At 38.3% G+C, this 14,824-nt stretch overlaps 1 long non-coding RNA gene across 1 annotated transcript in view; it reads left to right on the forward strand.

The window, feature by feature from the left end:
* Positions 1-4,302: 4,302 nt before the first annotated feature.
* LOC113747008 (uncharacterized) overlaps positions 4,303-14,824 on the forward strand; it is a 31,089-nt gene continuing 20,567 nt past the window's right edge. Inside the window, exon 1 of the long non-coding RNA XR_003463283.1 lies at positions 4,303-4,391. This is a non-coding gene — a long non-coding RNA (uncharacterized LOC113747008). The remainder of the gene's footprint in view (positions 4,392-14,824) is intronic.

The following is a 14,824-nucleotide window of genomic DNA, read 5'->3' on the forward strand; positions in this document are numbered from 1 at the left end:
TTTTCCTCATTGCTTCTGTTTTGAGAAACTTCTCCTTGTTACATCAAATCTTTGGTTTTGATTTAAAAGAATGGTATTTCGGGAAGGTAACGCTTTTTCTCAATAGGTTGATAGACCATGCTATCACGATAGACCAGTTTCAAACTGAGTGTCCCCCCTCACCACAATTAAAATGATATTATTTCTGTTTTCAGCTCTTGCATAGATCATGTTCTGTCCCACTCATTATTACGCAACCCAATATAATAACCTAAACAATGCGCCGCGCTTCTGAATTCACTGATTTGTCAAGTGTCCACCAATCAGTGTCATTTTTAAGGCTGTTTCCATAGCATGAATCACGCTTGTGGCTCTTTTTGACAGAACCTGTCACTATGCTAGCTAGCTGATTAGCTGTCATGCCGAAAGAAAAGTCTTCCATTTTTTTCAAAGAGCTCCAGGAAGCCTACTCCATCGTAAAGAACCCGGCAATGAAAATGCTGCGTTCATGTGTGTGCTCGGTAGCTCGGTGCACTAAGCTCTGAAATAAATGTCCACTATCCTGATGAAAACTTCCACATGCATGTGCAAGTGCATTCATGTGTGCGTGCATGAACGAAGGATCCTGGTTTAGCTACATTATTAAAGGGTCGACAGTCACTCTTTAACATGACAAACTCTACTTGCTGCAAAATACATCTAACCCGAACTACATCTGGGCTTGAGGAGATGTCAGTACCTGCTCTTCTGGTCTGCTATAGTTCTACTACTCATGTAGCGCTTCACAAGGAAGCTCTTCTGCCAACAGTTCAGGAAGACTTTAAGGAGTTTTCTTGCCTTGGGTCCTGGTGGCTGAATGATCTTACTTTTGGCTGAGATGCCTGGGATGACTGCTCCAGTTCAACAAACTTTGTGCTGCTTGTCGTATTATGTGGATGTCCATGTCTTGGTTTAAGCCTTTGTTTTCTTAGCAATAGGCGTTTAGGTAGAAGACTGCCTGCTTAATGTTGGTGTGTGCTAGCTGCAATTTTTTCTTCTCCTATACTATCCCCTTTGAGCATTCTTTGCGCTGGCAGTCTACTTTTTTGCACTAACTGCTTATTTTCCTTTGGCTTGTTGTTTGGCATGGGCATTATGATACTTGCATGCTGTTGATTGTCACAGCGGTGGAAATGAATACTCATGTTTCAGTATAATGAGTATTTTGGGCTGAATTGCTTTTGCAGCATATTTTCCCCTTGGTTGTTGCCGTTGTTTTATTGGGCTCCTTTCTATTTAGACTGCCAAGTCTCTAGTAATATTGTGCGTTGGCTATAGAGGTGTAATCACAACTGTAGTTTTGCACACATCCCTTTCACACAAATATCACCGTCCTGTATTATGAGCTTCCTGGGAAACTCAACACGTTTTTTCTTGCACAACAGTAGGTTGACATTTACATGTTTCCACCCACGTCATCCTCAGCTGAGCAGTATGAAGGAATTTCAACTCAGTTCTTACATATTATATTTTATAAGACAAGTGTTACTAAAAATGATATGCTTTGAAGTAATTCACTCATTTTGCTTTCATTTAATTTCTCTTCTCCAACCTGAACACCGCTTCAAAAAACCTCACCCAGGCACAGCTGGCACTTTGTTTTAGAGAGATCTCAGAATAGCCACCACTTTTTCTTTCTTAAGAGAAGTATTTTACTGTGCAAGACCAAATTTACTCAAATCTAAACAGCTTAATTTGTGGGTGCAAGTGTTTTGGAACTGCATTAACATTATCTTTGTAACATAGAGAGTCTAAAATAACTAACACAAAAATGCCTTTTGAATAATCATTAATTCAAATGCTGTTCTATAGGTTTTATTATTGCTGTCATGTAGGACTCAGACGTTAAGAGATCTTAAGCCATCTGTCTAATATTTGCATAACAAAGGGGTCATTCTAAATGGTGTTCCAATGGTTTAATGATTAGTGGCTTTGTGGAGGATATGGCATCCTATCTAAAAATGAGGCGTTTGCAGCTTGAGGGTGACTTTTTTCATAAAAAGTTCATCTAAATCTAAAATTTGACAACTTTTGCTGCTTTTTGTTGCTGGATCAGCCAGAAATATATGGCCACGGTGTACTTACGTGTCATATCACCCAGCTTTGGTATGAAATTCTCTACATGTTCAGGGTCTTTAGTCCTTCCAGGCATCTTTTTGTCTGAGGTCAGACTTAATAACTTACTTCTGTGATAAAATAAGTAGTAAGACAACATATTCAGTCATATGAAGCCTAATGGCAATAAGAAAACCATTATTTCTTTCCTCCCATTATGAGATCTTCCGCTGCAGAAGAATATGGTGGATGGTGGCCTACAGCCCTGGGACTACATTTTGGCGTAACAAGTCAAAGTCACATATTTAATTGAACACACACTTCTCCACAGCAACAAATCAAATTTAACTTGATCATGCCTCTTTTGCCACAGAACAATCTGACACCTGGCGAGAGCTGGGATTTAAGAGCTGTCTCTTTCAGGCCCATTTAGACTTTTATGTGTAGTAAAATGGGAACGAAATAGTTGCCTCAGGACCACATTTCAACTGTTGTAAGCACAACACTCCTGCTCTTGACTATTGCAAAATTAATTTTCATGATTCAAGATAAGAATGACAAATTCTAAGCTTTGGGTTGAACATCCATTAAATAAACCAAACAAGCAATTCCCCAAATCTCAAAATTACAAGAGCATTTAATGCATTTCTTTATTTATTAAATCCTAAGCCTTTTCTTTCTGTCATTTACTATTAGAGGTTTGTTAAAGCCATGGCAAGTCGATTTCCCTCTTTCTCCATTAACCACAACCATTGTGCATTGTTCTGAACTTCAATATGATTATTGTGGAAGGTGTGGATTCAGTAACCGGACACCTGTGATGCAGGTCTTTTTTATTGAAGTTAATATGCCAGTATTAAACTGTAGGTGAAGACAACAACGGAGTACTGTAACTAAGTAACATGGTTACTCAGAGAAACCAGGTACCATGGGCAATAGGAGAATGTCTTTACGTTTGATCGATTGATTGGTCGGTCGTCATGGGACAAGGACACTTAAAAACAGATAAATAGGTAGATAAGGTGCAGTGTCAAGATGATATGATGGTAATGGTATTGTTAATAACAGTATATAGTAATAATAGCAGTATATAATAATAATATAATAATAGTAACAGTATATAGTAGTAATAATAATAATAATAATATAATAATAATAATAATAATAATAATAATAATAATAATAATATACACATATAAATATGTCATATATCATATATTTAGCCTGTGCAAGGTGTGCATACATACGTAACTATATATAATATGTACACATGTACAGCTCTCTAATGTTGCCTAGCAAATAAAGACACAATCAAAAGTGGTTATATCAGTAAATGAACGGTGTGTTTTGAAATTTTCATTTGGCATTAAGTTGATAAGTGTAAGTCAGCAGGTGGAAGCAGGCTAAGCAAGGTAGTCCAGATGTCCCTCTTGCCAGCAACGTTTTTCAGCTCCTCCTGGGGATCCTAAGGCGTTCATAAGGCAGATGAAATATATAATCTCTCCAGCATGTTCTTGGTCTACCCCGGGGTCTCCTGCCAGTTAGACTTGCTCGGAAAACCTCCAAAGGAAGTCGCCCAGGAGGCATCCTGATCAAATGCCTGAACCAACACAACTGGCTCCTTTTGACGCAAAGGAGCAGCACATATTCTCCAAGCTTCCTCCAGATGTTTGAGTTCCTCACGTTGTGTCTAATGGTAAGGCCATCCAGCCTGCTGAGAAAACTCATTTCAGCCACTTGTATACTAACAAAACTAACAACTATTCTGTGCTCCTTTACACCTTTCTCAGCTTATGTCCTCCTCTGTAAGTTGCTTTGGATAAAAGCGTCTGCTAAATGCAATGCAATGTAATGTAATGTAATGTATACGCAATCTTTTTATTTTAGTCACTATTAAAGGCCCATGGCTGTATGAGGCTTTGTCTCAAAAAGGATCAGTTTGGGTGTTTCTGCAACTACAACACTTTCCCAGGATTGTAATTTTGCCTTTATTTTGAAATGCGTCATGTGACATAAAAATCGTTAGCAAATAATGTGATTTAATTAAATTTGTGAAGCATTTCATGGGTCCAACGAAGCTTCTCCTCATGTCCTTCAACAATCTCATACAAAAATAAGCTTTTTGAATTATGACATTTAATTTTTTTCATCAAGTGCATGTTTCCCTCAATGTGAGTCCTGAATGAAATCCCATAGTAAAAGTGTCTTTCAAAACCAAACAAATGCAGTTTCTATGGAAACAGAAGTTATCAAGTGGGCGCATGGATGACAGGTTGGGCCACCCACGCAAACTGACCCTCAAGATCAAGTAAAACAAGGTAAAAATAATCTTTTCTTCTGAAGTATTTGTGTGTCCTTACCGCAATACTTATTTTGTGTTATGAACAAAATAAAAAAATAAAAAATTAATATTACTGTTGAATTCACAAATTGTTAAATGCTAATAGTCAAACTTAACAACGCAGACCAAGCTGCCAGCTGCAATATTCGCAAAATGTTATTTCCGCAACATGTCTTTACTGAGGCAGCTTCAGCTGCTTTTAAAAAATAAACATTTTCCAGACTAAAACCAGAGTCAAGAATGACTGTAGTTGCAGAAATACTTGTTTACTGTATGCAGAACAAGCTTAAAAAGAAGGAAATACTAAGATTCAAAACGAGTCCAACGAACTGTCACATTCTGAGTTTGTGAAAGGGGATGTTTAAAATAAAAAAAAAAGACTGACTAAATAACTCGCTTGTCTGTCACTGAGGATTGAGCACAATAATCAACCAATCTTCACAACGAGCTATTTTAAATTGTTATGGAAATTCAGTCTGTGGGATCATCGGATACTGCAGTCAGTGACTCCATACGGCGGCTGTATTTTACTTGTCAGCTAAACCTTTTGAGATCTACAAAAGGTAAGAACAAAACCAAACAAACAATGATGCAAAGGAGGCCTTTTGAGTGACAAATTCATAATGAGATTCTTTGAAGAGAACATTAAGAGTATTTAAGTTATGTCACATTTATATATTATACATCAGGAGCCATGGGAGTGTAGGCTCCATGACGGTGTCGACATGAATAGCAAAACCGCTTTCAACCCCTTGAATTATGTAAAACTGACAGCAGACTATGTGATTAAGTTCAATGAATAGGCTTTGAAAAAGTAACTCATACTACACAGTCAGATTTCCCTGTCACTCGACCAGAAAATCAGCTGCCCTTATGCAATTAGAGTAGCTGTCAATGCAACAACAAACAGGACGGCTGTTACCATGTATTAGGAGAGAGCCAAAAATGGAGAGAAAGAAGGATACGGCACTTCCACAACATGCATCTTGCGTACTGATAATTTATCGTTTACTGCAAATAACACCTTCATTATTTGTTAGTCAGTTGGTTACCTGAAAAGCAAAACACAGTGGTTGGTTAGTGACATTAAATCAACACTGTTTCAAGCAACAGCAATCTTTTTAGATTCACAAAAATCCTAATTAAAAAAAGAAGCTGTTTACTCGGCTGTTCCACAGACATCATACAGACAAGATATCATACAGACATTTTGCTGATGGTTTGTGATGAAAAACTAAATGCAACGTCGTACATGGTGGAGAACCTGTATGCGTTTCTGAATTTCTGTCCTCCTATAAAAATCTGAAATCTTTCAGGTCCTTTCATGAGTATTTGGTTTTCCTGAGGACAAGGTTATAATCCAGAGGGGATTGTGCATTTGCCATCGGTGCACTAAAACAGTGGAACAGCCTCTCCCTTGATACTAAACTGTTTAAACAAGCTTTGGACATGACTGTCTTTTACTTTTACTGTTTTTGGTGAAACACTTTGTAACCTTAACCTATGAAAAGTGCTGAAATGTATTCCTGTAAACGGGTGGTTCCATAAAGGATTATTGAAAAGGGCTGACATACTTTAACTGAGGTGGAGTTGGACATAAAAAACGACACAGCAGGTTCGTAGAAGTGGCGAATACAAATAGACAACAAAGGAGACAAACTAGGCTACAGAAGAGCCAAAAATGTGTCCAACCGTTTACCAACCAGTTACAAGTAAACATCCGATCTGTGCAGTGATGTGAGTTATATCTGCATTGTAAAGGGGTTCAGCAGAAGAGATATTTCTGTGCTGCTTCCTTTCAGATTGGGTATGAGTTGAATCTCTTGCTCCTTGGTTTTGTTGAGTCATTGCCGTTTTTTTTTAACAGAATAAGGGACAGATCTGTGAATGAGAAACTACGTGGAGGTGTCATGGCCATGCAGCTTTGTGTCATTAATGGGAAGTTTCTTCAATTTGTATTAATCTAAAGAGATGAAGCCATTGTCACAGCTACCGATTGAGCTATACTAGAGGGTAAAGAGTTGAGATATTTCAAGGTGTGTAGCAACTAGGGCTGCAGCTATTGGATATTTTGGTAATTGAGTATTCTGTCGAATATTCTATCGATTAATCAAGTAATCGTATAAATCTATTATTCTTGTTACTTTAGTTTTGCTGCGTTTGCTCATTTTTGCAGTTTTCACTGTTTTCGGCGTCTGCCATTCTGTACGTCAACACCGTCCACACGTTACCAAAAGCCTGCTTCCGTCTTCTTTCACTTTGCAGGAGACGCATAGCCTGTGACGTAAGCACGTTATGTCACACTAAAAAGAATCTGTGCGAAACATGAGCTTTAAATTTAATTAAACGAGGCTTGGTGGAAGAGGAAATTTCTCGATAATTCTTTGTAATGGAGTTACTCGAGGTACTCATTCGTTGCAGCCCTAATAGCAACAAGTTTGAACATTTGAAGACTTAAGGTTTATGTGTTCGGAACACCTTTGTCAAACATATCTTCAAGACCTTACTGTTAAAAGTCACTTACTGTGACTCTTGTGGGCTCAACACTCTTAGTTATGCAGAAATACTGTACTTTATACTTTATACATTGGCATGGAAAAATAATGTTCCCCCTGCCAAATTCCCTTCAAAAGGTGAAAATAATGTGGAAATAATTGCTGGCTTCCTGCCAGTCTGCTGGCAGAATTGACAGGCTTTCCAGTCACTGCCAAAGATTCAGCAGCATTTGATTTGCCTTGTGGCTAGTGTTAATTTGCCACCCCATACACTAACATGAAATACTGCTCTTCAAGACAGGCAAAGTGACTAATTGCAAAGGACTTAGTCTTTTGCAATCAGCAACCAGAGCCAGCCTCATTTCTTTTGATTGATAGACACCCTCACTCATGAAAGGTGTCATAATGAAATAGAAATGAGGAAATATGTTTAAAGAAATTCTACTGTTTAAAACGAAAATCAAGAAGCAGAAGTTGAGTCTTAGTTGAATATTTTTGTTCCTCCAGTTGTGGGTAATTCTATTTCCTTTTTTAAATTCCTTATATTATTAATGCACCGTATTTTATGACATTTTTGCACTACATCTGTTACAGAGAGACTTTTTGCAGAAAGTTAAGTTTATTCTTTTCCAAAGTTATACAATTAGTAATTTCATCCTATAGTAGAGACAGGAAGGTTACTCATTGTAACCCCATTTCTATGAAAAGATGTGAATGTCTCTCATGGGTTTTATTGCACTTTATATTTAGCATAATACTGTTATTGGCCGATCAAGACAGAGCCACCATTTTATATCTTGCAGTCTGGATATCACAGAACCGTGGCCGTGAGTCAGGCCAGTGCTGTAGCACCTCTCACCCTTTGTATTGTCACTCCTAAAGTTTCGTCCTTATCATGTGTTCAGGTTTTTCCCTTGTTATCTTAATGACCCTGGCCTGAGATTGAAATCCACTGGAAACCTCCATTTTTAGACAGAAACTTTTCCTTTTTTCTCAAGCGAGTAAAATAAATATGTAAGCCTGTTATTCCTTTTGGACAGATGTCACAAAATGTGTTCAACAACATCAAGTCAGCGTTATCGTTAGACCACGAATGAGAGATTTGCTCTGTTTTTTCTTTTCAAATTTGGTCTTATCACAAACAAAACCTGGAAAGAGGTCTCTTTGGTGCATTGTAATTGGACTCTTGGATTTACGCTGGATTTTGCATTACAAGCTCTGCAGAACACACTGTGGGCTCGGTATCGACACAAGCAGCTGAACATATTCTCCGTCCTGAATTTTAAAGCAAAAACCTTTTACAGTTACCAGTTAGGTAAAAACGAGGTCAGCACCTGCAGCATGCACTGTCTTGGTGTACTCTGTATCTGATGTTTCATTGACTACAGTTGGCCTAAAATTTGCAAGATAATGAATTAATCTGCAATTAATGCAACAGACTGTATATTTGCACGAGTGAAATTTGAATGAGCTTTTTTCAAGAGCTACATTTAAGATGAGAGAAACTGATTTTTCATCGTCATTCTCCTCACTATCCTTTTTATTTTTATACCTTAAGCATGCCTCCACATGTGTTTTTCTTGCTTTATAAGTACTTGGTTTACTTACATTGAGAGCATGCAGCGCAATCCAAAGGTAAATCAATGCTATCACAGCCACCGTCACGACGATCTCCTGGTCCGTCATACTTAATGCGTTCAATACATTGTTGTATACAGAAGCTTCGCAGTTCATTCAAAAGTTGCTCGGTATCCAAAAACCCAGCGCAAAAAAACAAAAACAAAGCAAACCTCGCCATACTGCTGCAACACTGGATGGTTTGTGGACCAATATCTGTGATCGTTCTACACACAGCAATGTGGTGAAGAGAGCTGAAGAATGGGTGACAAAAGGAAGAAACTCGAGCAAAATATTAGGATAAACATACCTAAGATAGAGCAGAGCATGAGGGGTCACGTTCGTTGAAGGATGAAAATGATGTGAATAATAAGTGTCATATCATACACAATTCACTTTTTTCCTAATTTCCTGCAATGTGATGACTAGCACACCACTAGCATAAGGTTAGTACAGTGTGTTCTTAAAAAAAAAACAAAAAAAAAAAACAGCATTATCCGTAGTGAATAGTAGTAAATAGAGTTTGACATCCTGAAGCGGGAACCTTCTTTGTGCATAAATACTCTTAATTACAGGGTAAGGTAGGATGCACTGTCACTTGAGAAGTAAACTGAATGCCCACTGAAAAAAACAGATAAATACTGCACTAAACCACTCATCCTCATTATGAACTACCTCAACCGTCTGTAGGGAATAATCATACATATAATTATTATACAGATAAAAAAATGTTTATTTGGTGCCCTTTTGATTCTTCCTGTAGTTCTTTTAAGTTGTAGTTTGTGTTCATATTGCAGTTTAAAGAAGTAAAATCAAAACCCTTCCTTATCTTCCCTGGAAGGAAGATCTTTTTTTTATTTAGGGTACTGTGCCTCTGTCCAGTGTCTTCAAGTTTTATTTAATAAAGATCAGTAGTGCGGAGCAATGTGGAGAAACAACATCCCTGCTGTACTGCGGGGAGTCAAGACAGAAAGTTTTCACCCACTCCCATCAGCAGGGCAGTGGAGCAGACCCACAGGCCATGGGAAAAAGAGAATCTGGCCTCAGTAACACTAAATTAGTGATCAAAATAGTAAAATATTCAACATAAAGCACAGGAGCAAGACACTCTACCTTTGTCGCCTTTCTTTTGCAGCAGGCAGACAGACTAGAGTGCACTGGGTGAACATTTTTTCCTCAATCAGAAGTGCAATGATTAGACATGCAAATAATTGTAGAAGATTATTTGTGTTTTTATTATTAGTGTAATGAAAATATAACACACTGATAGTGTTATACCAGTATCTTACTTGATGATAAGTGAAACAGACTACAAAGGTCTATGCATTTTAAGTTGTTGAATGAGCTCTGCACTTGAGGAGCATGTTTGGCTTCACTGTCAGTGATGATTCTTCTCCAGGAAAAAATGCACATCCAAGAAAACCTCCAGTCTACAACATGTTACACGTGCACTATAGGACATTATTGCCATATGTTGTGCTATCACACATACAGGATACATTTAGTTAGGTCCAATTAGCATTAAAAAAAACTAATGTACTTACAATGTCTATCTAAGCGTGAGTCAATAAAATATAAAAAACTAAAATAAACAGATGAAATAAATAAATGTATGTAATGCTCTGTCTCATACATTCACTCCACTTAATTTGATGAAACTGGATAATTTTTATGGAGAAAGTGTTCGGCCTCAATTCCCTGATTTACAGATCTTTCTGATGGACAGTAAAGTAAACTGCTACGAGCTATAGCTGTTGTTAGCTAATGTCAGCTCAGTTTGTTAGCTGGGCTGCCCAGACTGCAGCTCAGAGCACCGGGGGAGTGTTTATACCAAAGACAATTCGGGCCACTGGGAAGAGGAGGATTTCAGGCCTGGGGCATAGGGGTATGCTAAAGGGGAGTGGATCTGATGTCAGCTGGGCAAGTGGGCAATGTGACCAGGCTGAGCAGCCTCTGTGAGAATAAGAGACTGAACATTGACAGAGGAAGAAGAGAACATGAGAGTAAAACTAATAGGCTACTGACTTTCAGGTATTGGCAAGAGCTTTGGGAAATAAAAGACAGACGCCAAGCTTGCTGCTATCAAGTAGTATTATCTGGCTCCTGTATCTTTCGTTGTTGCATATGCTTGATGTTTGGCTGTTTTAAAAAAGTTGCCGAATCACTATTTTTTGAAAAAAATAAAATAACAATATCTTAACAAAAACATGTGTACAGCTGTTATGACCATCGTATTGCACTCTGGAACGTGGGAGCACTGAATCACAAAAATCCTCCGATTTCTTTGTCTTTTTACACCGTCAAATTCAAGCAGATTATTTTTTTCAAAACCAGTGTGGCATATACAGAGACAATACCTACACAAAATAATTACAGTACTGTCAAAAAACAAAAAACTTTCTGTCTACGCTGCACATGCATGTGTGTTGCATGCAGGTGTGGGCTTGGATTCCTGTCGTTTGTTTGCCCATTAGCTACTGGCAGCAGAGAGGGAGCTTATTAATTTCTTATATACTGTCGTTCCATATATAGCATCAAAGGCTGTCTCGTCCTCTGTGTGACTGCTTGGCCCCGCATCATATAGGATCCTCTCATTTGATAATTTTGCTGCTTCAGACATGACAAAGAGGTGGCAAGTGTCCACTTTTTTCTTTATACTCATGATTACTCGCTCTGCTTTAAAAACAATGCTGATTTGTTTGAAGAGAAATGTGAGTATTCTCGCAGCATCCTCACACTGCAAACTGATTTTATCATTCAGATATTCCAGACAGATAATTACTGTAAACAAGACACAAGTGCAAACAGTGAGTCATGAAACTTTTATCTGTTTAAACTGCATTTGGCTAGGGTCAGATCCTCTCGCGGGCGAGTGAGGAGAGAGTAAATAAATGCCATGCTGTTGACACTACAGCTTCCAAAAAGGGAAATCATCTCAGTGCCGAGTACAATGAGCTTCAAAGGCCAACGCACTGCCAACTAATGACAAGCTGCATGTCCTTGTGTAAACTCTGCAATCACCAATAAGGCCACAGTAAACACTTCAGGTCTTTGGTTGAGATGCATTTTTCCGACTACCTAAGCAAACCACACAGTAAACTTTTCAAACAGTTCAATACAACGGTGCAGTAATCGGCTAGAATACATTGATTTCACACTGTGTGTGGATAAAAGCTCAAAGACTGAAATGTGTAAAGTTTTCCTATATTCTAATGTTGATACAGGTGACTCAAAAACATCCAGATATTACATGGACAGGTGCATGCAGCAACACACACACACACACACAGGCAGCAGCTGTTTCTGGGTGCTCTCGTATCCCTACCCAGTTCTCAGGATCTCCGCCCTGGCTACTGCGGGAATGAGTTCATTCTTTTCAAGGAGGTCAATATGAAGACAATTTTAGCCAATGATGTATCCTCAGTGGTGTAGCCCAGCATTTCTCAACTGTCATCACCATCCTGGCTCAATAACTTTGAAAGATTGTACTGGACAAGGTCAGTCCTCAGTCACAGCGTCCCAGTAGTTTCCAGCTGATTTTACTGCAATCACAGGGAGCGGAAAGGCGCTAAGCAGGCTGAACACATGCCTGGCATATTGTTATAGCAAGCAAACTAGATCTGGATAAACACAGCAGTTCCCTGCAGTGTGTGGAGCAACAGAGACGATACGCTCAGACTGTGAAGAATAAGCAGGATGCGATGCAAGATTTCTGATGTATTAGAATATGACGGGAATGTAGAAATGACACTTTCAAAACCTGCAATATAAACTTTAAAAAATACATTAATGTGTTCTTATATTTCATTTTCATGTATCATGATAAAAAATACAAAACTATAGTGATGATTTGCACGTTTTATTATATTGTCCCTAACGCTAAACATATTATTATCTTTCGAAAACTCCGAGCTGACAGGAATCTGTCAGCAAAGCTCTTTACGTAAATGTCCTGATAAATTCCAACTGAAGAGTCTTTCATGCTGGTTACATGCAGGAAACCTCACTGAGTTTCTGCTCAGACATACAGCACTGGAAGTCGGAGACACTGTCAATTGTCAGATCTCTCAAAAAAGAGGAAATCTAAGTGACTAGAGCAAACATTATCTAACTTCAGTCCTGTCATTTGCTGAATGCACTCGCTGCTACTGAGGTCATTGAAGTGTAACTGCAGCATATAGAAGAGTACAACAGAACTCAAGAGGATTCTTGCAAATCTCAACCATGCTGTGAAAGGTCTTTTTATGTGTAACGTACACTTTTTGTGTGGTGAGCTCAGTCAAAACTCAAATATCAAAATATGTATTTAAGTATTTAACATATTTTGTCTTCTATGTGTTTCAGATATGTCAGGCAGTGGTGTCTGTCAAACAGACGGAGAGAAAATAAACTAAGAGTATTTTTGTGTTTAGAGACAAGAGCCTACAGCCATGCTGGGTGTAGTGATGGTTTGCATAAAGATACGTTTCTGTTCATCTGGGTGATGCTATCGAATGCGTGTTAGTATGTTCAATGTATCCACAGCTCTTTCCTGTTGTAAGCAAATTTGAATTGTTCACAAACAACTGACCTAAAGGACGCAGGTGGATCTTCCAGCTCCGGCAGTTCATCTGCACTCGCCAGAGTGTCTTTTTTTAATCATTACACACATCAGTCTACGTATCGTGCAATCTGTGTGCAGCTGTCTGATATAGACTGTGAAGGTTCCGCAAGTACACAAAGACCTACAAGCCCAAATGCCAGCCGCTCTGTGTTTGGCAGACAAATCTGATCGTGTTCACTGCTGTAGTTTAGCACGTTAGCATGATAACACAAAGAACAGCTGAGGCTGATGGGAGTGTCATTTTGCAGAAAGCCTACTGATAAACCAAAGCATTAATTTTGACCTAGTGGTGTCCTGAGATGAAAAATCAAAGGATCAGCAAAGTTATTACAGTTCATCCTATGAGGAACATGAATGTCCTTAAATTAATATCATGGCAAAGTACTCAATAGTTCCTGATACACTTCACTCCAACCTCATGGTTCAAGGGAAAAAGTCAGGAAATCAAAGACAAATTAAGACAATTATCTGGGAACCATGAATGTCTGAACAAAATTTCATGGCAATCCATCTAATAGTTGTTGAGATATTTCACTCTGTACCAAAGTGACATTGACGTATCCCTCGAGGCAGCTGCTTTCAAGGCTAAAAGACGCCGTAATTTATTTTTGCATGCTTTTCATATTTTCAAAAAACATGTTCTAAAAGATTTGTTAATATGTTTTTTTGATTTTGGTTTGAATTGCCAGAGATGGTAAAAAATGCCCTTCACACTGAAAAACAATTTCCACCCCGAACCTCATGTACGTGCCCTTATCAAGGTTTGGCTGAACTGGGAACGTTCTCGTCTTTTTCATTCGTTTTCTCTTTTTCTTTTCTTTTGTGAGGACCAGAAGTCTTCTATCATCATTTACATTTTAAGAGATCATTCTGATATGGAAGGATAGAAATACTAAAGTACAGCATGAACGAATAGCGACAATGTGAGTAATTGTGAACCCATTATTGGGCACATTTAAAAAAAAAAATCCCACAGAGAAAAAGAAAACATGGCTGTCAGTCCACTCTGATTGAACAAACATGAATTAGCTTCAGTATATCAGGAAATAAGAGAGAACAAAGCAGGAACTGCTCAGATTGGAAAGAATAAAAAAACCCCCCACACATTTCATTGATTAAATCATTGGGACTTTAAACATGAATAGCTCTCTATGCCTCCAGTACATCAACAACACTCAATTTGTCAGCAGCGGTTTGATGTGACCAGTGCGTAGCAGTGACTATACTCAGGGGTAATGATGGTGCCTTTCACTCTAATAGACATGACAAAAGGTTACACACAGTGATGTTCTTCTGCATGATCTATATGTTTGCTGCAAATTATACTACAAAATGTGCACAGCAGGCCACAAAACATCTATATCTCACCAGCCTATAACAGTGGTGACCGTGGCTGCACTAAAAGAAACATGCATTGATTTGAAAAGCCACCGCGATTTGGCTCATTCTTTAGTTTATATCCTGTTGTTGAAGTATTGCTATTGGATCATTAACAGTTCTCACGCTGCGAACACAAGAATAGTGCACAGACAGCAGGTGGTATTTGGAGTTTGTGCTGTAGTATAATATCAGAAATAAAACTGACCAGAAAGATATTATTGTCTATAAACTGAATCTCATTCTTGTGATAAGAAGCATTAGGCCTGTGATTTAAGTGATTAAATGTTTAGTTTGCAAACCAGTATAAAACAAATA

This window comes from Larimichthys crocea, chromosome XII, assembly GCF_000972845.2.
Source record: "Larimichthys crocea isolate SSNF chromosome XII, L_crocea_2.0, whole genome shotgun sequence".
Taxonomy (NCBI): domain Eukaryota; kingdom Metazoa; phylum Chordata; class Actinopteri; family Sciaenidae; genus Larimichthys; species Larimichthys crocea.